This window comes from Lonchura striata, chromosome 12, assembly GCF_046129695.1.
Source record: "Lonchura striata isolate bLonStr1 chromosome 12, bLonStr1.mat, whole genome shotgun sequence".
Taxonomy (NCBI): domain Eukaryota; kingdom Metazoa; phylum Chordata; class Aves; order Passeriformes; family Estrildidae; genus Lonchura; species Lonchura striata.
Genome location: NC_134614.1, coordinates 21,912,927 through 21,938,250, shown reverse-complemented (window position 1 = coordinate 21,938,250; position 25,324 = coordinate 21,912,927). Strand labels below are relative to the sequence as shown.

At 43.3% G+C, this 25,324-nt stretch overlaps 1 protein-coding gene across 1 annotated transcript in view; it reads right to left on the bottom strand.

Annotated features, from left to right (window-relative positions):
• Positions 1-19,670, bottom strand: part of CNTN6 (contactin 6) — a 129,829-nt gene extending 110,159 nt beyond the window's left edge. The window contains exon 1 of the mRNA XM_021529017.2: positions 19,167-19,670. The gene's annotated coding sequence lies outside the window, so the exon portion shown is untranslated. The remainder of the gene's footprint in view (positions 1-19,166) is intronic.
• Between the last annotated feature and the right edge of the window lie 5,654 nt (positions 19,671-25,324).

Here is a 25,324-nt window from a genome sequence, read left to right as displayed (position 1 = left end):
ATCCCTGAGGCGCTTTCTGCACTCAGACTATTTTCCAGATATCCATAACAGAGTGAATAGCAAACACTTGCAACTACCAGAGCAGGAGCAGAAGCGACCACTTTTCCAGGCTCCAGCAGGATTTACGTATGCTGTTGGAGTTCTCACTGCTTATTTAGAATTATTGAACCATATTTTGAGGGAGAAAAGCACCCCATGCTATTTAACAAAGGTTTCCGATACCGATCATTCTTGTTTTTCCTCTTTCACAAAAGGATTTGGATTTTCATTTGGTTTTCACTCCTGACTGCTATTGCTTACTTTTCCTAGGGAAACTGAAAATATTGTGGCTCATTTGCAATTCAAATTCAGCGCATAAAGCCTTCGGGGAGGGTTTAAATCTTGTGTTTTCAAAACATTTTCCTAACTCCGAGCAAACAGCTCGTTGGGTTTTAGGTGACATTGAGATCCTACATGGTGGGACACTACAGAGGCTTTGGTGTCTTAAACTCCCCAAATAAAGATATTTGAGAAGAAATGGGCTGAATTTTGCTCTCTGATGAGGCCTCACTCACCTTCCCAAATGGATTCACCAACACTGAAATGGCCCTGGCACAGGGAATTTGTGGATAAATATCCCTGAAATTGTCCAAGGCCAGGTTGGACACGGGCATGGAGCAGCCTGGGACAGTGGAAGTGAAGGTTCAGGTTTAGCTTTTCTATTTTTCACATTCTGTGCTGCTTTAGTGTGCAATTCTGAGCTTCACATCAGGAGATGGTGAGCTCTGCACAGAGCAGGGAGACAAAACAATTCCTGCTCCAGCTGGGCACCAAGGACAAATGATCCAAACCTCAGCCCAGGAGCACAAACAGCGTGGGCTGGAGAGAGAAAAACAAGCAGGGTGGGACTGATGGGCTGGAGCTGGAATGGGACAATGAACTCCAAGGTGCCAATGGAGCAGAACTGATCCCAGGGAGAGCCCCCGGGAGCGCTCGTGCATTTTGGGACCATTTTGGTTCATCTTGGGTTCATTTTGGGACCATTTTGGGTCATCTTGGGTTCATTTTGTGCCATTTTGGTTCATTTGGGTGCAGCCCTGGCTGGGCTCTGGTGCTGCCCAAGGTGGATCCATGGAGGAGATCCTTGAATAAATCCCTGCTTTATTCTGTGACTCTGCCCAGCCTCTGCTCTAGGGCAGCCTGCACAAGGTGTCCCCGCCCATGGTAGGGGAGGCACTGGAGGAGGTTTATGGTCCCTTCCAACCCAAACCATTCCATGATTCTAGGCATCCTTGTAAGGATTCACACATTCTTTAATCATCAAATATAAGACACAGCAGGATTTAAACATCTTTAAAATTATTTTGATTTTTTTTCCTGTTTTTTTTTTATCTTCACAGCAACAATTGGGGAGCTTAAAGCAGGATGCTGGAAAAGAGAAACTCCTCTGCCATCAGTGCAGTGCAGAACGTGTCCAAGGGCTTCAGGATCCCACTGGAACTGCTGGGAAGGTCTCAGGGAGTGCCTCTCTTTCATTCATCCATTCTTCCATGAGTATCTGAACAGGTCCAGTGCAGTAGCCAAACACTGTGTGGGCATTCCCAGCTGTAAATAACCCTCTCTCAACAGGCAAAAACCGATGAGAGAATTTGCTGTACTTAACCCAAATACAAAAACTGAAAGGTGGAAACCCCAGTGGGCTGTGCTGTTGACAAATCAGCATTAAAATGTCTTTCAACAGCAAAGTGCTTTAAGTGATAATGAATATAACAGAGAACCACCCAATCCCAGCCCTCGTGCTGAGCCCAGGTGCAGTTATCTAACACAACCGCATTTGGAGCTGTATTTTGACACTCTTTTTAAAAATTTATACACTATGCAATGCCAGTCATCAGCCTGAAAGGGCTGATTGCTCATTCTTTGGTTTAAAAAGTGCTGCTCATTTTAATCCCTAAATATGTGGGACTGCACCTCCAGCACTTGTGTGAAATCTGCCCTGGAAGTGTTGGTGGGATGAAAACATCAGTTCAGCCCTCAGAGATCTTTGGGAACTACAGAAAATAATGGTTTCCATGTGAATCATAAATTAGAAGTTTTCATGATAAAGATAATTTCCAACAATAAGAAGATTCTCTCCCAATCATTTAATACAGTCTGCAGCAACTACTGAGCCAACATTGAGATGGAAAAATCTGATAATAAGTCTTCCAAGGCCTGGCTGAAATGTAAGTGTGGATCAATTTTCAATATAATACACAAAGAAATAAAGTTTTTGAAGAGATCAGAAAGTGTTAAATTTTCCAAATCTGACAATATCACTTCTGAACCAATTATCACATTTCTTTTAACATGTTCACAAACACTAAACCTGCAGATCTTGATGATACTCAAGCACTGGAAATGAAGAGGACAGATTGTTCTTCCCAGGTGAAAAGTTTAATATCTATTTCATATCTATGAGTAAAAGCTTAAAAAAAACTTCTTTCTAAATATTATCAGTGTAATAATGATAAAAAAATTGATTGGGTTTTGACTGAAGTCAGCAGCAAAATTCCCATTTTTTCAGTAAAAAGAGGATCAAAATGAGGATATCATCAGAAGACAGTGTGCAGGTTTCTTCAGAGATATGGAGGTTAATAAAAGAATTGCTGATAAACTTTTACAATGATATTTTGAAGACTTCATCTCTTTCAAGATCTCATGCAGCAGTTGTTTCTCTCTGAGCCTGATATCCCAGCAATGCTTTCATTTGTGCCACCCTAAAGGCTCTTATTGGGTGTTTTCAGTTTAATCTTTTGCTTCTTCACATTCAATATCCCAGATCTTTTTATTAAAATCCATATTAAAGGCATTGTGATATCTTTATGGGGCTCTCCTTTCAAATAAACAGCATCTTTACTATTTATTATTTTTGCTGCTGCACTTCTTACACACCTGGTTCTTAAGCTGGTGGCCTTCACAACACCTTAAAAAAAAAAAAAAAAAAAAAGGCAATTTCTTTGCCCACTGGACACAGAGAACTCGCCAGCCCACCAAACTTTTTTCCCAAAGGGAGTGTGGAATTGAGCAAAACATCCCTGGAGTTTTGAAGTTGGAGCAATGCTCTTTTGAACCACGAGGTCCAAGGCTTGACCAAACACCTGCAGAAGGAGGATCAGGGCATCCACCTGCCACTCCTGCCTCAGAAATTTCTGGATTGAGGTTAAAATTTGCCAAAAAAAAAAAAAAAATAAAGAAGAGAAACTGAAGCTAATTTTAGACAAGAACCTGGAAATCTTCCAGATTATTAACAACTGGCTTTCAGCCTGTCAGGAAGTATTAATAGTACCATGAAAGGAAATTATGAACCGTAGATTTCCCCCGAGAGCTGTCAGGAAATATTTGGAATTTTGAATAGCCACATACTGCAGTGCAGCAATAAATAAAGTGGCCAGGACTAGTTCTGGCCTGACCTGGGTGGCCACAGATTTAGACCATGATTAGGTGGAATTCTAAACAATATAAATAGGAACAATCAGGGCTGCAACTCCAGGGTGACTTTAACTGAACCATCCATGACCATTATTTTTGCCCAAGATGAAGGCTGTAATCATTTTATTTGCATTTGTGCATGCAGGGGTGTCAGGAGGGAAAGTTAATTTCAAGGCATATTGTTTAACAAGTAAATGATTGAGTGTGAAATGAGGATCCTTCCCATTCCCTTCCTCCTCGGTGATGCTGTTGCTGTTTATTGCCATCACTTAGAATCTCTTGGATAATGAGGAAAAGGAAGAAAATAATCAGTTGGTTTCTGGATGAAATTGGACTTAATTCAGCATCATCTATGTATTTTAAGATAGGGGATACAGCCAAGTGGAATAATCAGTGCAGCAAACAGTGCTTTAATGTCTAGACAGGTTTGAAGATGATCTGGAGATGGGAAGAGGAATACAAATGATTTCCCTCTACTGCTGCAGATCAAGAGCTGCATGCTGGTGGAATGCAGAAGGAGAAGAGGAAGAGGAGGAAGAGGAGGAAATCCTTTAAACAGCAGCCAAGACGCAAAGGTGGATTCTCCAAAGGATCCCCCATGGAAAATCCAGAAGGGTTTGTGTGATCCAAGAGGGAGGAGCAGAGGGATCCCAGAGCACTGGGCGGGTGAAGGGGATGCCCCGAGGGTGCTGCTCCACACCAGCCAAGAGGAAGGACAAGGACTGGAAACTGGGGAAGTGTGGGAAATGGATTTGTAGAGTTTTCAAATAAAACTAGATACTTTGGAGACATAGAACTAGGAAAGATGTATTGTAGTAGGAGCCATGAGGGGTAATTTTGGGTTATTGTCTTTAAGGCGTCTACAGCATGGTGTGGCTAAAGCTGATAGGCTCAGAAACACTTACAATGTTTTGTAATTAGGAAATAATTGGCTCCTGATTGTGATGACATTAATTATAACACCTGTATTGTCTCACCCTTCACATGAGACTGAAAATGGAATAAAAGTTATTATAACACCTCTCAGTTGCACCATCTCTGGGTCAAAAAAAGACTTAATCCAACAGGAAACCTTCCCTGCCCAGAGTGAACAGAAATTCACTGCTCTCAATTAAAATTATCGTGTTATTAGGATTAATAAATATAAATAGCCATGTCTTTCTTTAACAACTTTAGCCACTCTTTTGATTTTGAGAAGATGGCTGTGTTTCAAGTCAGAGAATAACTTATAGACTATTTTTTTTTTAATTTAAATTGTCAAATTGAGAAGAAAACTTGATTATGAGCTGTGTATTTGAGTGTATTGGAGAAGAACATGTAGAAGTACAACTTCAGAGATTCATTTTATTACAGAGAATGTCTTGGTGAATTTAAAACAGACTTATCTATTTTTCCCTTTTTCTACATTAAATATGTTTTTATTTTTGCTACAAGTTCCATATGAACATCTAAATTCCCTCAAAGTCACTTCAAAGTCAAATGCCATAAATTAATTTTATCAAGTTGCTTGAAAATCATGATGTAATCCTAGGCCTAAAATGAATTGATTTGTGATTATTTGTTGCTTATTAATTAATTTCTTCTGCAGTTCATGCTCTTTCCTAGAACTCATGTATGAGCTGTTTTTACCAGTGGGTAAAAGAAAGAGCTAGAGAGCAACATTAATCCATTTTATGACTTTAATTACTATTAGAGGCCTGCTTTGCACATGGCAGATGATTTGTTAGAAATTGATTTTATTCCTGGATAATGGCCCTGCACTCCAAACAAGGCACACATGCAGGGATTGATGCATTTGCATCTGCTGGATATGCAGCAGACAATTGCTACAAACCCAGAAGAGGTTAGAAAAGCAAAATGTTAGCTGAAATAGTAATCAGGATTTCGGAAAGTTTTCCCTTCCTGGGTACACTAAAGAACTTGAACTTGCCATTCTGGGTTTTTAACAGGTAAACAGGGTTTACGCCAGGGTGAGAGTAGGAAAACCCTGACCTTCATGGAAAAATGCAAATTTGCACCAGCTGGGAACAAGGACCAAACCTATTTGGAAGAATAACTCTTTAAATTTATCTGTTTTATGATAAGAATAATAATTTTACTCAGAGTCTCCTAATACACAGAGAGGTATATTTAGGATACACTTATTTATGTATGCAGTTATTTAAAATAAATCAATCCTAAAATTCAAAAACGTGAAGGGCCATGAAAGGCCAGGACTGGATATAAATATTTAGCAAGAGATTTCTCCTGGCTGTGCAATTTTTTTTTTTTCAGAAGCAGAACTTCCTTTTTCATTTCTGCTTTGTTTCCTCATCCATTAAACTGTACACTGAAATCTAACAGGATTTTCACCTGTTGCCTTTTAACATCAGCTCTCCAGGAGCCTCTTTTGTCCCCTTCTATTCAGTGTTTTCATTTCCACTCTTGTTATGTACCAAAATGTGTTGTTGTAATCACAGAGAACAATTGAGAGGAGACAATGCCAAATAATCTGTTATAACAGAGAAAATAAAAAGTGAATTAACCACTGTTGTGTCACCCCAGGCCATTCTGAGGAGCACTTACTTGGCAAAGTCCTGATGCAAGTTATTTTACTGATTATGTGCCCAAATTACCACGGGGTGCAGGGGAATTATTCCCATTATTCCCTCACCACCAGGGTCCTGAGCACCCAGGAAAAGAGCAGGGAAAACTCACAATTAACCAGAGAAATCTCCAGAGGGAAAAATCCTGAGGGTTTCAATGATGTTTTGTGCGTGCCAATTAAAGGGAGCTGGTGAAAATTCCATGTTTACATGGTTCTCCCTCCCTTTTCATCCCCTAACTCTGTATTTTCCATTCCACTTTTATATCCTATTTCTGTGTACTTCCCAAGCAGTTCCTGCATCCTTAATCCATTTTGTGCCATTGTGGGGGCACAAAAAGTGAAATTTCCCTGGTTTCATTCCTGCATCAAACTGTTGTTGTAAACTCTTAAACTTGTTGGTTCAGCAGAATTGAAGAATATCAAAATCTGTCTTTCCACAGCAAAGGAGATCTTTCCTCATCTTATCATTCCTTTATCCTCTAGCAAAATCAATTTTTGTCTTTTGGAGTCTCTACTAAGGCACATGATTTCACCAATCCTCTACAAAGGTTGTCCTTTGTTTTAAGTCAAAACCACCACATTTAGAACAAGAAAAAAAAAATGTTCTGTCCCAAGAAATCCACAAATGCATTCATTATCAAGAAGCCCCACTTTCATTTTCCATATCAATAAAACAAAAACAACTCAACATCCCAAATTTCCCCTTCCTTTTTAAAGGTGCCAAAGATAAACTGCCTTCAAAACTGGAGGCTGGCGATTTATCACTAAATATTCCAGATTAAAATAAGAATTTGTTCAAGGAAGACATTGAATTTAAAGGGTCTTTGGAATTTAAGCTCCCTGCTTCAGGGTCTGTCTAATGCCAGCTTTGTGGAATGGCTGCTCCATAGCAGAAATTGCTAATTAATATATTTTCAGGTGCATTCTTTGCTGTAGGATCACTCTCATATCAACTGCAAAGATGGATTTAGGTGTTTTGCTGAATTTGGGCTATATATTAAAAAAGAAAAAAATAAATCCTTTGGAATAGTTTCATTGGTAAACCTGCACAGTGAAACCCCCATGGTTCCATCTTTCCTTCCCCTCTGGTGACTCTTTCCATGGGATGAGGATCTAAAATATTTAACAGTGAAGTTTCCTTTTCCAGTCTTTCTTTAAGCTCTCAGGAAGTTTTGTTTCCCCATTTGGATCCATGGCCAACCCCAAGCTGCTGCTTCCCCAGGACTATCAAAGCCATCCCAACAACTGCAGAAGAAAACATTGTAAAAGACTAATTTTCAGCCTCACATCCCTGCAAAGATGATCCATCAACGAGTTTCAACACATTTCCTTGGAGCTGCAGTGGTAAAATCCCAAAATAGAGTTTAGTCTCTAATGGGCTTAAAAGTGCTTCTGGTTTTGAGGAAGAGACTTTGAGGAGGATCCTGAAGTGAAGTGTCTGCACTTTGTCAAGCTCATCACACCTTCCCTGGAGTTCTGCTCTGAATAATGCAGACTGTTTCCTGGGATACTGCAGCTCTTCCCCAACTTCTTGTCATGCCCATGCCTGATTGTGCTCATAAATTCCTCTAATAACTCCTGCTGGTGTCACTCCGTGTCACTCTGAGCCTTGGCTCGCTCTCCCTCGCAGCCCAGGCTCTGTTACAGGCTCAGCAAGAGTTTAGGAGATTGAATGGAGATGATAAGAAGGAGATGGCCCCGCTTTTCAGTCTTAAAACCATCCATTTACTGGTGCTGATCTAAATAAGGGACTATTTCTCTTTTCCCCTTGACACATAAAACAATGCTGTTACCTCATAATGACACAAATCCAATGTTTTCACCAATTCTACGCTAAAAGCAACACACAGATTGTTTCTATTCCTCTCTTGGTCTGCTCCTCTCACAAAAATCTGTCATCCTTCAAGGGAAATAGCAAATTTAGGGGCTGAAGGGATCCACTGCCTTTAGCTTTTCTTTCTTTAATAGGCAAACCAGTCCTCATCAGAGTGCAAGTTCATCACCAAATACTTCAATTCCTTTACTCAGGCAAATTCCACAGCCACAGCTGCATTGTGTGGAGGGGAAATCACCCAGGAATTAATGGGGCTAATAAACAGCATGCAAGGGCTGGTCCAGTCCTGGGAAAGGGAAACACATCCCACTGAATTCAGCAAGATTTACATCAGCTTCCCAAAGACCTGGAGCTTCACTTAACTTATGAGACAGCCTCAAATTGGCTTTTACTCTGTGCGTATCTCCAGGTCAGTGCACTCATACTTCAAGCAAGACCTACTAAGGAAAAGCTCTTTTTATGTTTACGTGTTTGGCTCCAAAAAATAAAACATAAAAAAAAAAGGTCGCATTTGCTCCCAAGTTTTGCTCCTTTGCTTTGAAATTACACCAGGAAAAATGATGTTGTGTGCAGGCCAAAGGATATTGCAGAGAGAAAAGTTGTATTAGAGAAAGAACATCTTAGTCGTAAGCACCAGGCATTGCAGTGAATTTCCTCACTGGGGTGGGAATCATTCTTCCTGAGAGCTTTCCCAGCCCTCCTGACCAAATCACCAAAGCCATGCTGATCTCTACTTGAGCAGCCCCCAGGCTGCTGCTCAGATTTCCTTCCCTTCCCTTCATTACTCACATCCAGCAGGAAATTCCTGCCAGGAAATAAACCGAATGTGCAGCTACACCTTAACATCTCCTCTACATTCCTTCCCTGTCCCAAGCTTTATACCCTCATCATTTTCTTGGATTACTTTTTCTTATATTATCTGATATTATCACCTGTGACATCCATGTGGCCAACCTGGGCACCTACAGGCTTGATGGAAATAAAAGTTGTCCCTTCAAGAAGATTCCAGGCAGTTTGTTTCTGTTTCCTTTGGTCTCATTAGGCTGCCACCACAAGATTAATGGTTTGGGTTAAGAGTAATTTAGTTTATGGCACAATAGGTATGAAAGGTTATTCCTTCTTATGCCCTCCTCACATAAAACCTCCCTTAAAAAAAGCAAAGTCTTTATGTCTCAATAAACAGAAGCCACAGAGAAATTGTGTAACAAATTACATATTGGATAACCATCTATAAACTTTTATTGGCTTATGAGGTTTGCATTGATTTGAATTTTACCCAAAGCATTACTGCTCCTCCAAAACACTGAAATGAAAACAAAACAGAAACATCCATTACGGGGTTTTTTAACAGTGAAGCACCTCTGAAGAATGTAAGCAGTGAGACTTTCCTGGAGGCATCTCTTGCACCTTTTGCTGCCTGTCCATGGCCAGTGAAAGGTACAGCAGTTGGGTGTAACCCAAATTTGCACCGTGACAGGAGAAACAACCCTTCAAATGGTCCAAAACTTGAGTGTGGCAGCACTGAAGTGACCTGAGAGCCTCCCTGACACCCTCCTGCATTTATGCAGAGCGAGGTTAATTTTCAGTCTCTCATGCCAGGTCTACAACCATGGCCTGAACAGATTTTAGCTTTATTTCTGATTATTTTTACAGATATTTTAGTGCAGTTATGCAGAGTGAGGTTAATTTTCAGTCTCTCACGCCAGGACTACAACCACGGCCTAAACAGATTTTAGCTTTATTTCTCATTATTTTTACACATCTTTTAGTGCCCCTTTTTACTTTGCATTTAATAGCAGTATAGCCCATTACAAATGCTTTGTTAGCTGTCACACCCTTCATCCCAGCTCATTTATTCTGAACCATTCCCAGCCTGGGCTGTAGCTCAACAGAGCCAGACACTGATATTGGAGTGGGTAATTGCACGGGCTGTGGCCTGGTGGTCTTAGGTTGGAAATGCAAGATTTAGCTTGGGGTGTTTATTCCATTCCCATCTGTCAGAGCTGGGGCAGTTCTCTGTTGTTCATTGGGCAGTTTTCTTTATCTCTTCCACAACCAATCCTCCCTCCAGGAGATCTCTGCTGTTAATGGGCTATTAATTATTAATTATCTTCTGTTCATGGGCCAGTGAGTGTCACTGCCTGACTGATAAAATTCCATCATCCACTGGGAGATGCTCTGCCCAGGGAGCAGGAGTGGCACTGGATCATCCCTGAGGTTCCTCCCACTCTGTGTTCTCTGATTTTATGACCTCACAAAACTTTCCCACCTGCTTTTTTGTGTCTCTGTTGGACACAAAATGAGAAAGCTTAGTGAGTTCAAGAGAGAAAAAGAGCCAATTTTATTTCTGACCTCGCAATATATATATATATATATATTTCTGACCTTCTAAAAGTGACAGTGGATTGGAGGATGGAATTGCCACCTCTCCAGCCACACTGGTCAAACCAACAGCCCATCAATTCTCTCCTCCTTCAAAGAAGACTGCAAAACAATAATTGTTTACATGAACATGTGTGAGAACTCCAGTAGAAACATGTAAACATTATCAGAAGGCTGAAGAAGTTTATTAAAGCCTTAAAACTTTCAAAAGAACTATAAAAAAACTTAACACTTTCAACAATCAGGGCAACAATTTTTGTTCCCCCTAAGTCTTGCTTTGCCTCTGTGGATTCAAGTGAGAGGTTTTATGATGTACTCATACCTCAGTGAACCCAACAGGTTAGTCAGGGCTGGGCTTTTATTTCTGGGTATTGCTGCTGCTTCCCTGGCCGCTCAATCCACCCCCTCAGCATCCTCCAACAAAGCAGTTTCCTGCTAATTCCTTTCAGGGCTTAGCTGGATTTGGAATCAATCTTGCTGAGAAAGTCAGCCAGACAAAGAGGTAAAATCGTGACAGGCTTAGTCATTTTTATTTTGCCTGAATCAGTGAGAAAGGTGCTTTTTTCTCAGTTCTTGTACTTCAAATGTAACTTTTATTCAGCTATTTTTTGACAGAAGTTTGATTTTGGGGCTGTCTCACCTATGTCTTCTAAATCAATCCCCTGAATCCCTAACCCAAAGTTTAATATCATCCATTATTCAACACCTTCAGTAAGAGTAACTTGAAAATGAGTAATCTCTGAGTAAAGCTGTGCAATTAATGCTGAAATACCTAAAGTACAGAGTAATTCCAAATAGCACTGCCCACAGCTTTCCTCAGAGCATCCCAAAATACCTCTGAAGTCCCTTGTTATCAGGATTTCTCTAAGATTCAGTGGTAGATCCTGGCTCAACTTAAGTGGGCATTTTGCATTAAAGTGAAAAAACGTTTTTTCTTCAAATTGAACTCCACACCAGCTCTTGTTCCACTGAGCTTTGCCCACCTTGCTCTATCAATTTTATCACTCTTTATTTGCCATATCAGTTCTTCCATGGGTGCTGCTCCCCATGGTGCCCAGCACCAACCACAGCCCCACCTCACTCTCACTATGGAAGGGTTTTTCACACCCTGGAGTTTCCCTTCTCCTTGAAGCATTTTTTAGGATTTCCTTTGGACAAATCTTCCATTTGGCAGCCTTTTCATTCTTTGTAGCTTCAACAGGCTGTGTTTTATTTGCAAACATTACATTTACTACAGTCTAAAGTGGTCATTGCTGTTCAGCTGGGTTCACCACTGTTCTCCTTCCCCTCCCTTCTCTTTCCAGCTGCTTTCCCAACTTATCCAGCGTGTCCAGGCTCACTTATCCCTGCTTGCACTAGATACAGCACAGTTATTCTTCTTCCCCCGAGCTCAGTGTCCTCAGAGGAGTATTTAGGTTAAGAACAGTTTATTCCTGGCTGGAAGTGCAGCAATTGTGAGCAGGTTCATAAGCCAGGATTCTCCTTTGCTCCAGGCAGCTGGGTAAAAGCTGAGGTGATGTCTCAGATGGAATCAGACCTGGAGAGGGGCAGCAGAGGGGGGATGGAGCAGCCCTGGCACCATATTTGGGGTATGGCAGCAGCACAGGGGATGGATAATCCTATTAACAGGCAGGAAAAAAGATGGAGAAGTGGCCAAATGGTGCATTAAAGCTCTGTGTGCTCAGCACACAGGGAACAGGAAGGGCTCTGTGAGACCTGAGGCATTTCACAGAACCCCAGGAGGATCCCTGGGCTTGGAAAAGCCTTCTGAGATCCTCCAGGTCGGCCTGTGCCCAAAGCCCACCGTGTCCCCAGCCCAGAGCACTGAGTGCCACCTCCAGCCCTTCCTGGGACACATCCAGGGATGGGGTTCTGCTGGAGCTCACCCTGGCTCAGGGTGTCTCCGTGTGCTGGAAAAGTCTCTCCTCCAGCCTGAGCTTCCACAGAAAGGCTCAGCAGTCCCTGTTGTTTGTCTCAAGGCAGTTTATTGCAAGTTATCTAAAAGATTTTCTCCTGGGGCTGCTGTGGTTTGCTCACAGCTCAGGCAGAGGCACACACACACCCTGACATCCTCTCTGACCCCGACTGCTTCTTCTCTCCCCGCCAGGGCTGCTGCTGTCTTTTGTATGGTACATTACGTGTGACATGGTTACAGTTTTCCCCAATGCCTATTACCTATATTAAATGGTGATTTTCTATCTTTTATATGGTACATTACGTGTGACATGGTTACAGTTTTTCCCCAATGCCTATTACCTATATTAAATGGTGATTTTCTATCTTTTATATGGGACATTACGTGTTACATGTTTACAGTTTTCCCCAATGCCTATTACCTATATTAAATGGTGATTTTCTACTCTAAACCAATCTGGGAGTGCCAACATCACCAAGAACATGGAGGTGAGGAAGGAGAAAGAGGGAGGACAGGGCAGGCCCAAATCCCAAATCCATCTTCAAACCTCTGACCCCCATGTACAAAACCAAAACCCCCTGTACAGCACTCAGAAATTCTTCCCTCTACTTTGTGACTACTTCTACTGTAATATCTAAACTTTTGTGACTTCTTGTTCTCCCTGCAAGGTTGGTAAATCATTCCATGGTTCAAACCCAAAATCACAGCTGTTTGCAGCTGCCTGCCAGGGTCTCAAATGCTTCTGACCTGGGCCCGGAACATCCAAAAATGTCTGAGGGACATTTTGAGTTCTGACAGGGTTCCACCTCCTCACCCTTCCTCACCACACCTCACACCTCCAGCCTGCCACAGGTGATTTTGCACAATATTTTGCACAAATTTTAGCCTGACTTTATCCTACTCAAAATCTTCTTGGTACTTAAACAGCAACAGCAAATATTTAGAGTACATTCAGCTCTACAAGAATTCTCTGCTTTAAAAAAAGGATCCTGTTTGTTTCTTTTTACATAATTTTTTTTTAGAGAATCACAGAACTCTTTGGATTGGAAAAGACCATAAAGATAATCTTTTTGCAACCCCCTGGTGTGGGCAGAGACACCTTTAGCCCAGGCTTTTGCAAAGGAATTAATGAAAAACAGTTCCTATTCCAATGATATAGGAAACAAGGATTTTCCTTGTAAGTAGAAGATCCCTCTGACAAGTCTGCCCCCTCACAGACAGATGGGAATGCAGCTGCCCAGGCATTAGAGTTTTATACCAAATATTGTCGTTTATTTGGATTTCGGGGTAGGAAAATTGAGCCAGTACTGAAAATGCAAACCTAAGTGATGGATTTGGTGGAATAAATCATCCAGAGTGTGTTCAGGGAAGAAATTAAACCTGCACCTCCAGTGGTTATGGAGTAACACAGGAAAGGAGAGGGTTAAATATAATATTTATGGCTTTTAGCTTTGTGTGATAGCTCCAGAAAGGGCTGGGTGACCTCTGTGGAGAGGCTGCAGCAATGTGTCAGCACTAATGATATCAGTGCTGAGGGAAAGGTGGCAGTTTAAGTGACTTTAACAGGGGTAAAACCTCTAACCCGCTGTGCAGCCCAAGTGCTCCCTCTAAACCAACAGACAAAACAATTTCTGGGAGAGAAATTCCCTCTCTGGGGCCTGCAGAGCTTTTCTGCTATTATCTACAGAAGGAAAACAAACCCATCTGGGGCTAAGTGGGGAAATTAGGGAAATTAGCAGAATGGATCAGTGTGAGCAGAGTCTGGATGCTGCAGTACCAGGGACAAGTGACAGTGCCATGGGTAAAACAGCTCCCAGCTGTCACCAGCCAGGGTTATCCCCCTCTAAAGCATCAGGAGCAGCTGGAAGAGTGGCTGCCAGCTGATAAATCAGAGGAGGATGTGGGAGTCCAGAGCTTCCCTCTGGCTGCCCTGGCAGGTCTGGGACCCTGGCAGGGGTCAGGAACCTCCCTGGACAGAGCCCCCAGAGACACTGGCTGTGATCTCTGCCCATGGAAAAGAGTTTTCAATCCTACAGGATCAATTACCAGCTCTTAGTGTTTGATATCAGTAATAATTAAGTGTGGCACGGGTGCAAAAGTAAAATTTTAGGATTCTAGATGAGGGGTCCAAAGGGGACAGGATGGAGGAAATTGGGTGTGCCTTGTCCTTTTTCTCCTTCTTCATGCCCTCCATGTCTCACTGTGCTGTTGGCATTTTTCTGTTGGTTCAGGCTGGGCACACACTGTCCAACGTAGGTGACAGATATTGGCACGTTCTTGTAAATGCAGCCCAGGGAGTTTCTGGTATTGAATGTTTGTCACATCCCACTGAGGGCAGAGCCCCACACGCTGCCCTGCAGGACAGAGCTGGGCAGGGCAGCAGAACATGTGAGAGATCAACAGAATAAACAACCTGGAAACCAGCACAGACCAATTATGGCTTCTGCTTTGGCAGGGGGCTGACAGACAGAGACTTTTACAATCTCAGAATCATCAATACCACAGATTCTGACAGGAGGGAAACTGAGGCACCAGGGAAAATCAACACCTCTGCTGGAGGTCACAGTGTGGGTGCCCAGTGTGACTCTGTGGAGAATTTTGCTTTTGTTTTGCTTTCCTTGCCTCAAGGACAAACTCCTTGGAAGCTGCAACAGCCTGGGAAAGGCAGGGATTCACGGATCCACAGCACAAATCCTGTCCTGGCTGAGGTTTTCAGCTGAGGGGTGGGACACTGGGGAGCCCATGTGACACAGCTCTCTCATTTAGCTGATAAAAATCTCCACCTTATCTGGCTTCCTTTACAAATGGAGGGAGTACAATTTCCAGGGAGGTTTGCTCTGGTCCCGCTGCTTTTGTAATTTCATGGTAGGATTATCAGAAACTGCTGGAAGAGATGAAGTTGCAGAAACTTCTGTGCTTTTAATCCCCATTTCCCTCACCAAAGGCACCACTCGTGTTCTGCACACACCAAACTCGCTCAGGGAACGTCTGGGAGAAATGGATTTGAATTGTTGAAGTGTACCAGGGTTTCAGGAACAGTGCCAAGCATTTTGTGATCCAGGCAAGCCCATTCCTGATGTCCAGACCCTACAGGCAGTGGAAAAGGTGTTTATGATGCAGAAATAATCACTAAATATCTGAAAATTCATTCATTTCAGTGAGAAACTTGGTGCAGAACTTCATCCCAGCCAGGTTCTACCTTCCCAGTGAGAATCACAGGGATGGGGATTAAAATCAGGTGCTGCTCAAAGGTACACACTTGATATTTAAACTCCTTTTTACAGCAGAAGATCCTCGTTTTTCAGCCACTCTTCCCTCATTTCATAAGAGATAAGTTTAATAAGAGAATTTTAATAAAAGATTCCTTGCAGGCATCACAAAGAGGGATTTGGGATCCTCATGCTTCGGTTGCAGCCATGGGAGATCTGAATTCATTACTAAATATAAAGCATTTATATTTTTTCTGAAGAATCTCATTTAAAAAATGGATCTTATTGGTGATCGCATCAGGGTGTCCTGAAGAGAAGGAAGGATTTATTGTAGGAAAAGTAGGCAGAATATTTTTATTTGTTTGAGCTGCCTCTGGTGGAGGACAGAGACCCTGGGGAGGGTCTTTTTGTACCTGGGTCACTTGTGTTTGGATATAGCCAATAAAACCAGTTACCGGGAAACCAATTCAACTCCTTTCCATATTATTATGTTGTGTAAAGAGCAAGGACAGAACACAGCTTCTCTCATCTTTCTGATGTTTTCCATCTCTTTTTAACAAGAGCATTACAGCAGATGCTGTCAGGAATTTTAATAAAACAAACTGCCTTTCTGACTCACTTGGTCCATTCCTTCTGGTCTTTATGGGCTAAAAATACATCTGAGGTTCTGAGGGAAATTATTCTTCTTCTCCCCAGCTCCTTCCTCCCCACACCTCCCTCTCAGTGCTCCCCTCAGCGCTGTGTGCTCTGGAGTTTGAACTCTTGCAGGAAACCCAGAACACAAAAACCACCAAAATGAATAAAGAGATCAAATAATGAAATTTCTTGGGTTGGAGGGGACCTTAAAGCTCATCCCCATGGGCAGGGACACCTCCCACTGTCCCAGGCTGCTCCAAACCCCAGTGTTCAACCTGGCCTTGGGTACTGCCAGCAGCCCAAGCTGCTCTGGGAATTCCATCCCAACCCCTCCCCACCCTCCCAGGGAACAATTCCATCCCAAAATCCCATCCATCCCCACCCTCTGGCAGTGGGAGCCATTCCCTGTGCCCTGTCCCTCCATCCCCAGTCCCTCTCCAGCTCTCCTGGAGCCCCTTCAGGCACTGGAAGGCTGCATTAAGACAGATCAATCATTTTTCCCCAGAAATTTGGGAAGAAGCCCGTGTGCCCTGGAGAATAAAAGCAGCAGGAAGTGCTGAGCAGCTGCTCCTCATCCACCAGGAAAAGCCACAGCCAGAGGTTCTGCACCACGAGCCTTTGGAGGAGAGGAGACAGAGCTGAGGGCAGCAAGGTATGGAAAAATTCCAGCTTTTCCTCACTGCTTCTCCTCCAGCCTCTGAAACTGAGGAGTTTAAGCCCCCATGAGGGATTTTTGTGCAGAAATGTCTTGCTGGCTCTCTGCTCTGTGCTGACCTGGTGTGTTTAGCACTTTCCTAGCTCCAAGTAGGGTTTCCATACCTCTGATTCTCTCTCTCACACCTGTGTGTGGTTTTTTCCCCCAAACATGGGGAATTTTTAAGTACAGTGCCCGGATCTATTTTTATTTGGGTTGTTCTGTTTTACTGTGATTAGGGAACTTGAAGATGCTTTGTTCCCTTTTCAAGTTCTTTATTTTTTCCTTGCATATTCTGCATTTGCTGAAAACCTTTGTGTAAATAAGAGACTTGTGAAGCCTGGTTGTTTTGGATGAAAATAAGGTCACCCAATCACCTAAATTCTGCTGTGTCTGGGGTTCTTTGTGTGTCCCAGGGATGGTTTTTGCCACACAGGGAGTTGTAGCTGTAAAACTGGGCCTGAATTTCTTTGTGTCTCCATTTCTCCTGGAGACAGACGAAGCTTTGAACTTGCCCAAGCACAGAGTTATGGCCAGCTCTGAGTGCAGCCCTTGGGAAGAAGGAATAAATGATTTTTTGGGCCATATTTGCTGGTTTTCCTCCTCTGCAAGGGCCTCCCCTGCTCCAGAGACAGCGTGAGAGGCTGGGGACAAGCAGGACACCATTAAGATGTTTTTTGTGTCCCTGAGGAAGGTGAGCAGAGGCCAATCTGTGGCAATCTTCTGCAATAAACTCAGTTTTTCACAGAAGGAATACTGCAGTAACACGCAGCTAACACAGTTTTGGGGAGGGAAATAAAAATTTGATGCTGTTTCGTAGAGCTGATCTCTTCCCACGTACTCACAAAATATCTTCTAGTGAAAATTCTCAGTTCAAACACAAATAGTGCTTTGAACCACCCAACTTCATGTTTTAAGGCCCCTTGGGCACACTGGTACCTTGTTCTGTGAGGGAAATACTTGCTCCAATGGCAAGAAATTAATTTTAGGGTAGCTTATTATGCACCACAAACCTTTTTAATAGTGGTCATAAAGCTGGAAGCAAAGGAAAGGAGACATGGCTCCTGCTTGATTTAAAGCACTTAGGTGGTTATGGATTATTTATAATTTTATCCTCAGCATGAAAGGTAAAACTTGTAATCCATGGCCAGCAGTACCTCACCAGCATCTGAAAACCACAGCTGCAAACATTGGGGATTTTTTATTTTTCTTTTTTTACACGATAAAATGTGATCTATGGTTGTTGCTAACTTCATAGAGGTACTGATTTGGGACTTTTTAGTGTCATAAAACCTACGAAGCAGAGACTTGTGGAATGTGAAACACTGACACAGTGCCTCTGGAGCACCACAGGCAAAGCTGGCTGATGGAGATGGGTTATTTGTGGGGATGTGGTGCCTGGAATTGCAAACACTGCAGGGTTTAGTGGCACACAGAAAAAATCTCTGAAGTTTCAGGACTTTGTGTGGAAGTCACAAGTCTCCTGTCTTTGGGGGAGAAAAATAACAGGGGAGGTGGAAATGCTACTTCAGAGGAGTAAATATTTGGATTTTGACTCACAATATTTATCTGCAAAGGGTTGCAGTGCTGGTAAAAGGACAAGTAAGTGTTATTTACAGAGTGTTTGCATCTTGCTTGTTCATTCAGCTCCATAAGTGCTGCAGGAAATTGTCAGCTTGGAGCATCCTGCTCCTGCAAAAGCTGCTGGAGGAGCCCATTTCCACATGCAACAACTGTCTGAATCCAAGGATTCACCCCAAAAGCACCATGGGAATATCTGATTTAACAAAAAGCTCTAGTCAGGCACTTGCTTCTGGAAGCAGACTTTCCAAACTTTTGATAAAGTATCACATCCTTTAAAGCTGTGTCATGCAGTGTAAATAAATAACAATATCCAAACTAACACTCCTGCAGGTCTTTGGGTACCAAAGCTGTGAACTTGCTTTATATTTTCCTCTGATGACTCAAACGAGCAACAGGGAAAAACTTTCTTTTTAGGACTTACCTACATTTTCCTGCAAATTTACGTTTATTGCTTTTCCACCTTCAGCTGGCAGAAATGAGGTTAGGCTCTCATTACCCACTTCAGCTTTTGACGTGCTGCAGAAAGTCGTCTGGAAGTGCCAGAATTAGCACTGTCATGCTCCGTGCTGCCCGTTTCACTGCAGCACGGAGCTGTGATCTCCTCGGTGATGCACCTGTGGTGCCCGTGGCCAGCACAGCCTGGGCTCTGCTTGCCTCAACCCTCACACGCATACAAATTCATCCCACACCTCCTTTTCTGCCCAGACCGCACACGTTTGGAGCATCAGCCATTTACAGCCACGCAGGAGAAATAAAGCAGTGAGTTTTCCCCCTTTCTCTCCCCCTTCTGCAAATGAAAACGAGCGAGGAAGGATAAAATCCCAACAAGCCCAGCATCGTCCACACCGCAGCAGCCAGCGCGGTTCTGTACTCACAGCTCCGAGCAGCGAGGGGTCTCAGGATCTCTACAATTTCCTGCAGGACTGTGGGGAGCTCTCAGGCAGGCAGGCTGTTCAGCCAGGCAGAACGGAGCCGTGTGGAAGGTCTGTGCAGCTGGGAGATAATGGAACTGTTTTCCCAGCTGGGACCACGAGCCTTTTATCCGCTGAGCATTGCGTGTGTCTCTTCCCCGGTATTAAGCGTGAAATGCGCTGCCTTCCCCACGCTGCTCCAAGCCAGAACCTGCACAATTGGCGCCTCAATCAGACAAACAGCTCCTACAGCTTGTGCATATCCCTGTCTGGAAATTCGGGATGTGGAAAAATCAGCCCTGCCCGGCTCATCCTTCAAGAAAGCTGAGCGAGCGAAAGCGCAGCTGTCAGAGCGGAGCATGAAAGATTAAATGTGCTCTTGCTGCTCCTCTCGTACAAATATGAGCTCCTGTCAGGTAATCACAAACCTCTCTCCTCAAAAACTGGGTCACTGCATGGGCTTGGGCTTGGAACAGGAGTGGGAATAGTTTTGTTTGGTCCTGGTCCCCACAGCCGTGTCCTGAGCTCTGGAAGGTTCAGCCCGTGGGGTGGGAGCTGTCCCTTCAATCACATCCCAGCCCTGAGTGACCTCTGCACTCAACTGCCCCTTCGTATGTTGCATATTAAACAAATTTAAGTTAAAAAGGGGAGAGGAGACTTGCTTGTCTAAAGTAGCACAGACATCAATTGTGATTGAACTTCAAACCTTCTTGGATTTCCATTTTCTCTCTTGGGATTCCTTCAGCAGAGAAAAGGCAGGGTCAGGCAGGGGAGTCCCCTTCTCTTAGTGAGAAAAGTAACTTGAATTTCTCTCTGAGTTCCCAAATGGTTTGGGTTGGAAGGGCCTTAAAGCTCATCCAGTGAGCATGGGCAAGGACACCTTCCACCATCCCAGGCTGGCCTTGGACACTCCCATGGATCCAGGGGCAGCCACAGCTGCTCTGGGAATTCCATCCCAGTTCTTCTCCACCATCTCAGCCAGGAATTCCATCTCAATCTCCCATCCATCCCTGCCCTCTGGCAGTGGGAACAATTCCTGTGTCCTGTCCCTCCATCCCCTGTCCCCAGTCCCTCTCCAGCCCACCTGGAATCTTCTCTGATGATGCTGGAAGCACCTCAGCTGTCCTGCTCTGCTCTTGGGGTGGGAAATGGGGACAGCAGCACATGGCATTCCCTGGAATGTGCCCACAGGTGCCCAGCAAGCCCTGCCAGCCCCATTCAGAGCTCTCCTCCTGATTAACATAAACAATTTTGCACTTTTCTTCCTGTGAGCTTCTCAAATGAGCTTTACTGACAATTAATTAAGCCTTGCAGCACCTTCTAAAGGAGATAGGCATTATAATTAGCAGCTCCATTTTTAATTAGGGACAAAATTTAAAATGGAATTTTAGGTATTTCCTCATTAAAAATTTTATTCTAAATAATTACAGGGCTTTTTCTAAGTGGTATCAAGAGTAAATAGACTAAAAGTTGCTTGCAACAGTTTAACCCAAGCTTCTTGTAGCCAATTTAAAAAGTTTATTAAAAATTTAGCCTTTTCTATGTCAAAATAAAATAATTTCCTTATGCCTTTCTTGCTGAACAAGACTGGAAACAGAATTTTTCATTGCTGAGGAAATTAATGCTGCTAAAACTTTCCTATTAAAGATTCTGCCTGTATCTTTGAGAAATGACACAGAAAGTGATGATACATTTGAATATTAAACCAGTCTTTTCCTAGAGGTCAGGATAATGCATTTGCATGTTACCAAAATTTGGTGGCTTTGCCCGGTACCCTGTCAAAACAAAAATTCATCGAGATCAACATTTCTTTGCCAAATATTTTGCTTTTAAAGAATTGTGATATTCTACCAGAAAACAAAAAAACAAAAAACAAACAAACAAACAAAAAAAACCAAAAACAAAAACACTTAAAAAAAACACTAAGAAACAAAACCAAAGGAAATATTGATGATCAAAAAAAATAACAAAAACCAAACCAACAAAAGACTGTCGTGTTTCCAGCTGTCAGAAACCCCTTAAACAAAACTTGTGCATCCTTTAAGGAAGGGCTGCCTCTCTTGGGGTTTTGACAGTGTCAGAGCACAGACAGCTCCTGCAAACTGGGGCAACCTCAGCAGCCTGGCCTGGGCCTCCAGTCACCTCAAAACTTGGCTCTGGAGTGACAAAAGTTTCCCTGCCTCAGGATGAAGTGCACGGTGTCCTTGTGTAGCTTTCAGGACGCTGTTGTAGGCTAAAAATACCTGGGAGATAGGATCTGGTCTATAAAGCAGACAGGAGAGCATCAGGAGCACAGGCTGGGAGACAGGAGGGAATCAGAAGTTGAGCCAAGGTGTCTCTTGCACAAACTCGGGCTGGAAGACACTTTCTGCTCTGTTTGCTCGTGGAAATTGGAGATGCCTTGGGGTGATGCACGCGGGGTTTGTCAGTGTGCCTTCAGGAGCTCTCCCGCTGCCTGTGGCTCCTTCAGACACAGGAGACAAAGCCAGGATGTCTTTATCAACTTTTTAACTGAATTACATCAAGGACTAACATCATCTAAACTCTCCACTGTGCACAAGCATCAGCTTGCTCAAGGGCAAATCCCTGCGACCACAAAGGCAAAATTTAAGACCCAAGATGAGTCTTTTCAAACAAAGGAATATGATCCCATCCCGTGAGGTGTTTTACTCAGTCAGAGCCACCTTCTGCTCTGACATTCTTGCATTAACCCACCTGAATTGCTGTTTGGTGTTGACCCCATGCAGAGGGTTGTGGTTACTCTAAAATCCTAAATCACAGAATTTCAGAATGGTTTGGGTTGGAAGGGACCTAAAGGATCATCTCATTCCAACCTCCTGCCGTGGGGCAGGGACACCTCCACCCATCCCAGGTTGCTCCTCTTTATGAATCCAGGACACTGCTCAAGTAAGAGTGAATTAAGTAATTTTACAGTGCTAATCAGTAAACATTTCCCAAATTATTGGCTTTGTCTCCCCTCAGTCCTGTTAGACATGTTCTAAAGTAAGTTTCAACGTAATTTTTCATGAATGCAACTTTGCAATTGTTTTTCAATACAGAGGTGATGTAATTTCAGATTCATGGAGTTACACCACCTTTGTCTTTTGAATATTCCTTCAAGTCTTGTTAGAGACAGATATTGGAAATCTGAGAGCAAAAATCCATCATAATTCACTTGCATTGTAAGAATTAAAATGTACTAGGAATTAAATTGAGCTGCTGGACAGGCTGGGTAGTTGAACAGCACAGGCACTGGGGAATGATCAGCTCTTGCATAAAAGAGGTCTTGAAGTCCCACCAAAATGGATTATTGCACTCTGAATTCCCCAAAAAGTTTGCTGCTGAAGCAGAGAAACCAAGAAAATGCAACTAAACCAAACCAACCTGAATTCTTGATGACTTCTGGGCAAGTGATCACCACGAGGGAGGGAGGCGGCACAACCACCCCAGCAATGAAGCTCCAGAAAAAGGATCTCTCCTTTTGCATCATTTTCCAAAATACAACCTTCCAGAAAAAGGAAAGGGATTTGCTATGGAAGCAATGTTAACAATTTTCACCCTTTTGTGTAAATAATTTTTATTACTATTATTTTTTTAAAATCCTTATTTTGCTCTCCCCCTGCAACTGCAAAGAGCATCAAGTGCCTTCTGCATGTGTTTTAGCACTGTGATATATATTGAAGAACATTCATACAGAAAAAATAATGTAAATTATAGGAAATACACCTTCATATGCAATAGTTGTTTCTTCTGTAGCTTTTGTAGATTTTATTTTACTTGGGGCACACGCATATGATGGAGACATGACACTGAAAAAAGAGATCTGCAGGTTTGACAGATAAATGTTTAAACAGTTTATTTGCCGAGTGCAAAAAGATACAATTCAAAGTATAAAGTGTATTGGTCTTCTTTCCCACACTAGATCCATCAAAGAATCAGAATTAGGCTACTTTATCCCTTGTTTGTATTCCACGAAGCTCTTTCAGGCTTTGTCTCCATGTGGTTTGTTCAGGGCTCCACTTTAGAGTTATGGACAACCCCAATCAGAGGCTCTGCTTTGATAACAAGGGGATTAATTAGTTCCCAACTCTACAAATAAACCAGAAAACAAACCCTCTGAACTGCTGTCTATGTACCCCCAACTCCAAAGATGATTAAAGAGGGAAAGAAGCAGCTCAGGGATGTTGTTAGTCCTGTGCTAAAGTGCCCCATTGATCTCAGTCTCTGGAATAAATGCCAAGGTTTAGTGGGTGTTAATCCTTGCAAAATGTGCAGCTTATTAATGATCCCCCCAGCAAAGGTGACCTCCTGAGCCTGGAGTGAAGATTTGAGAGGAGCCTGAGTAGTTCCTGTGCTCCCAGCTGCTCTGCTGCCACAGAAAAACAGGTTTGTGATCTGTGTCCTGGTTCTTGGGGTGGGAAATGCTCTGATCAATAGCTGGAGGTTTACCTGTGATGGAACTGGAAGCTCTTTAACACCAGGACAGCCCCGATTGGAAATGACTGGACAAGGAAATTTTAAAAGCATAAGCAAGAAGAAGTAGAAAGGTTTTTGGTGGTTATTTTTGTTACTGCTGGTGGTGTTACTGGTTTGTGTTTTGAAGGGCAATCACTGTTGAACAACTTTTGCTCTCCAGACAATCACTGTGACCTTAGTGAGACTTTCTAATGGCTTTGTGGCTAATCCTGCCATGATCTTCTACTCATAAAATGTGGGGAACTTTCTTATCTCTTTTTTTCTTCAGGGTCTTTGTGTGAGATGTGGTTTTTTGCTTTTATTTTTATACCTGTGTTTCTTTTGCTATTTTTTTTAATTTATTTTTTAAAGGAAAAAAAGCCATCTGAGAAAAACACCAGCTGTGCGTTTCCAGATTTCCAGGTCTGTGCTCGTGCTTGTACCTTCCTGGATGAGAAATATCTGATAAGTGACTCACATTTTGCATTGATTTTCCTCGAGGGAGAGAAAACTTGGAGCAGGGAGCCTGGGAATTGCAGTGTCCTTTCATTACTTCCCCTCCCAGTTGTGTTAAATGGTCACTGGATCAATGTCCACCATCTGTGCCCTGTGGAGGAGGAGAACACAGAGGCATCACTGCCTGCAAGTCCAGGGCACCAGATGTCACCTAATGGGTGTCAGCTGCCAGGAGCCACTCAGCTGTGACAGGGAGGGCTCAGAAACCCAGGCTGGAACAGAAAAATGCACAAACCCTCTCTGTTTACAGAAACTGGTGCAGCCACAAACCAAGTTACTCCTTTCAAGCATGGCTTTCTTTTCTCTGGCACTTGGCAGGTTCTCCAGAGGGGAGAGGGTGAGAGGGAACAGCCTCAGGCTGGGCCAGGGGAGGATCAGGGCGGGCACCAGCAGGAATTTCCCCATGGAAAGAGTGCTCAGGGATTGGAACTGCCCAGGGAGCTTTGGATCCCCATCCCTGGAGGTGGCACCTGGAGGTGGCACTCAGAGCTCTGGGCTGGGGACAGTGTGGGGAGTGGACACAGCTGGGACTCGGTGATCTCAGAGGGTTCTCAGGGTCTGCAGTGCTGGGATGACCCCAGGAGTGTAAAATCCTCATTATCCCAGCCCTGCAGCCAAAGGAGGAGTCTGAAATGCACAGATTCAGCTTCTCAAGGGTGATTATTTTCCCTTATCTAGAACATTCTTCCTCTGACCTGCTGAGCTCTGTCCAGCAGCTCGGCCATGGCATTCTGTCTGCCCTCAGGGGGTGTTCACATTTTATATAGAAAATTACGTGTACTATATTTACAATAATGTTCCAATAGCCATCATTTCTGTTGGGCAGTGTGTCTGTGCCTTAAACCAACAGAAAAGTGTCACCAGCACAGCAAGGCATGGAGGGCAAGGAGAAGGAGAAGAAGGTCAGGACACACCCAAATCCCTCCATCTTGGCCCCTGAACCCCATTCTAAAAAAGCCCCAAAATTCTACTTTTTCACCCTGTGTTAACTCAGCTACCACACTACTCAAACCCTTGTGGTTTGTAATTCCTCACACAGAGTTGGCAGCTTTTCCCACGGGCTAAAATCAAAGCCACAGGTGTTTGTGACTTGGTGCCAGGGTCTCTGAGCCCCTGCCAGGGTCTGGAGCCAGCCAGGGCAGCCAGAGGGA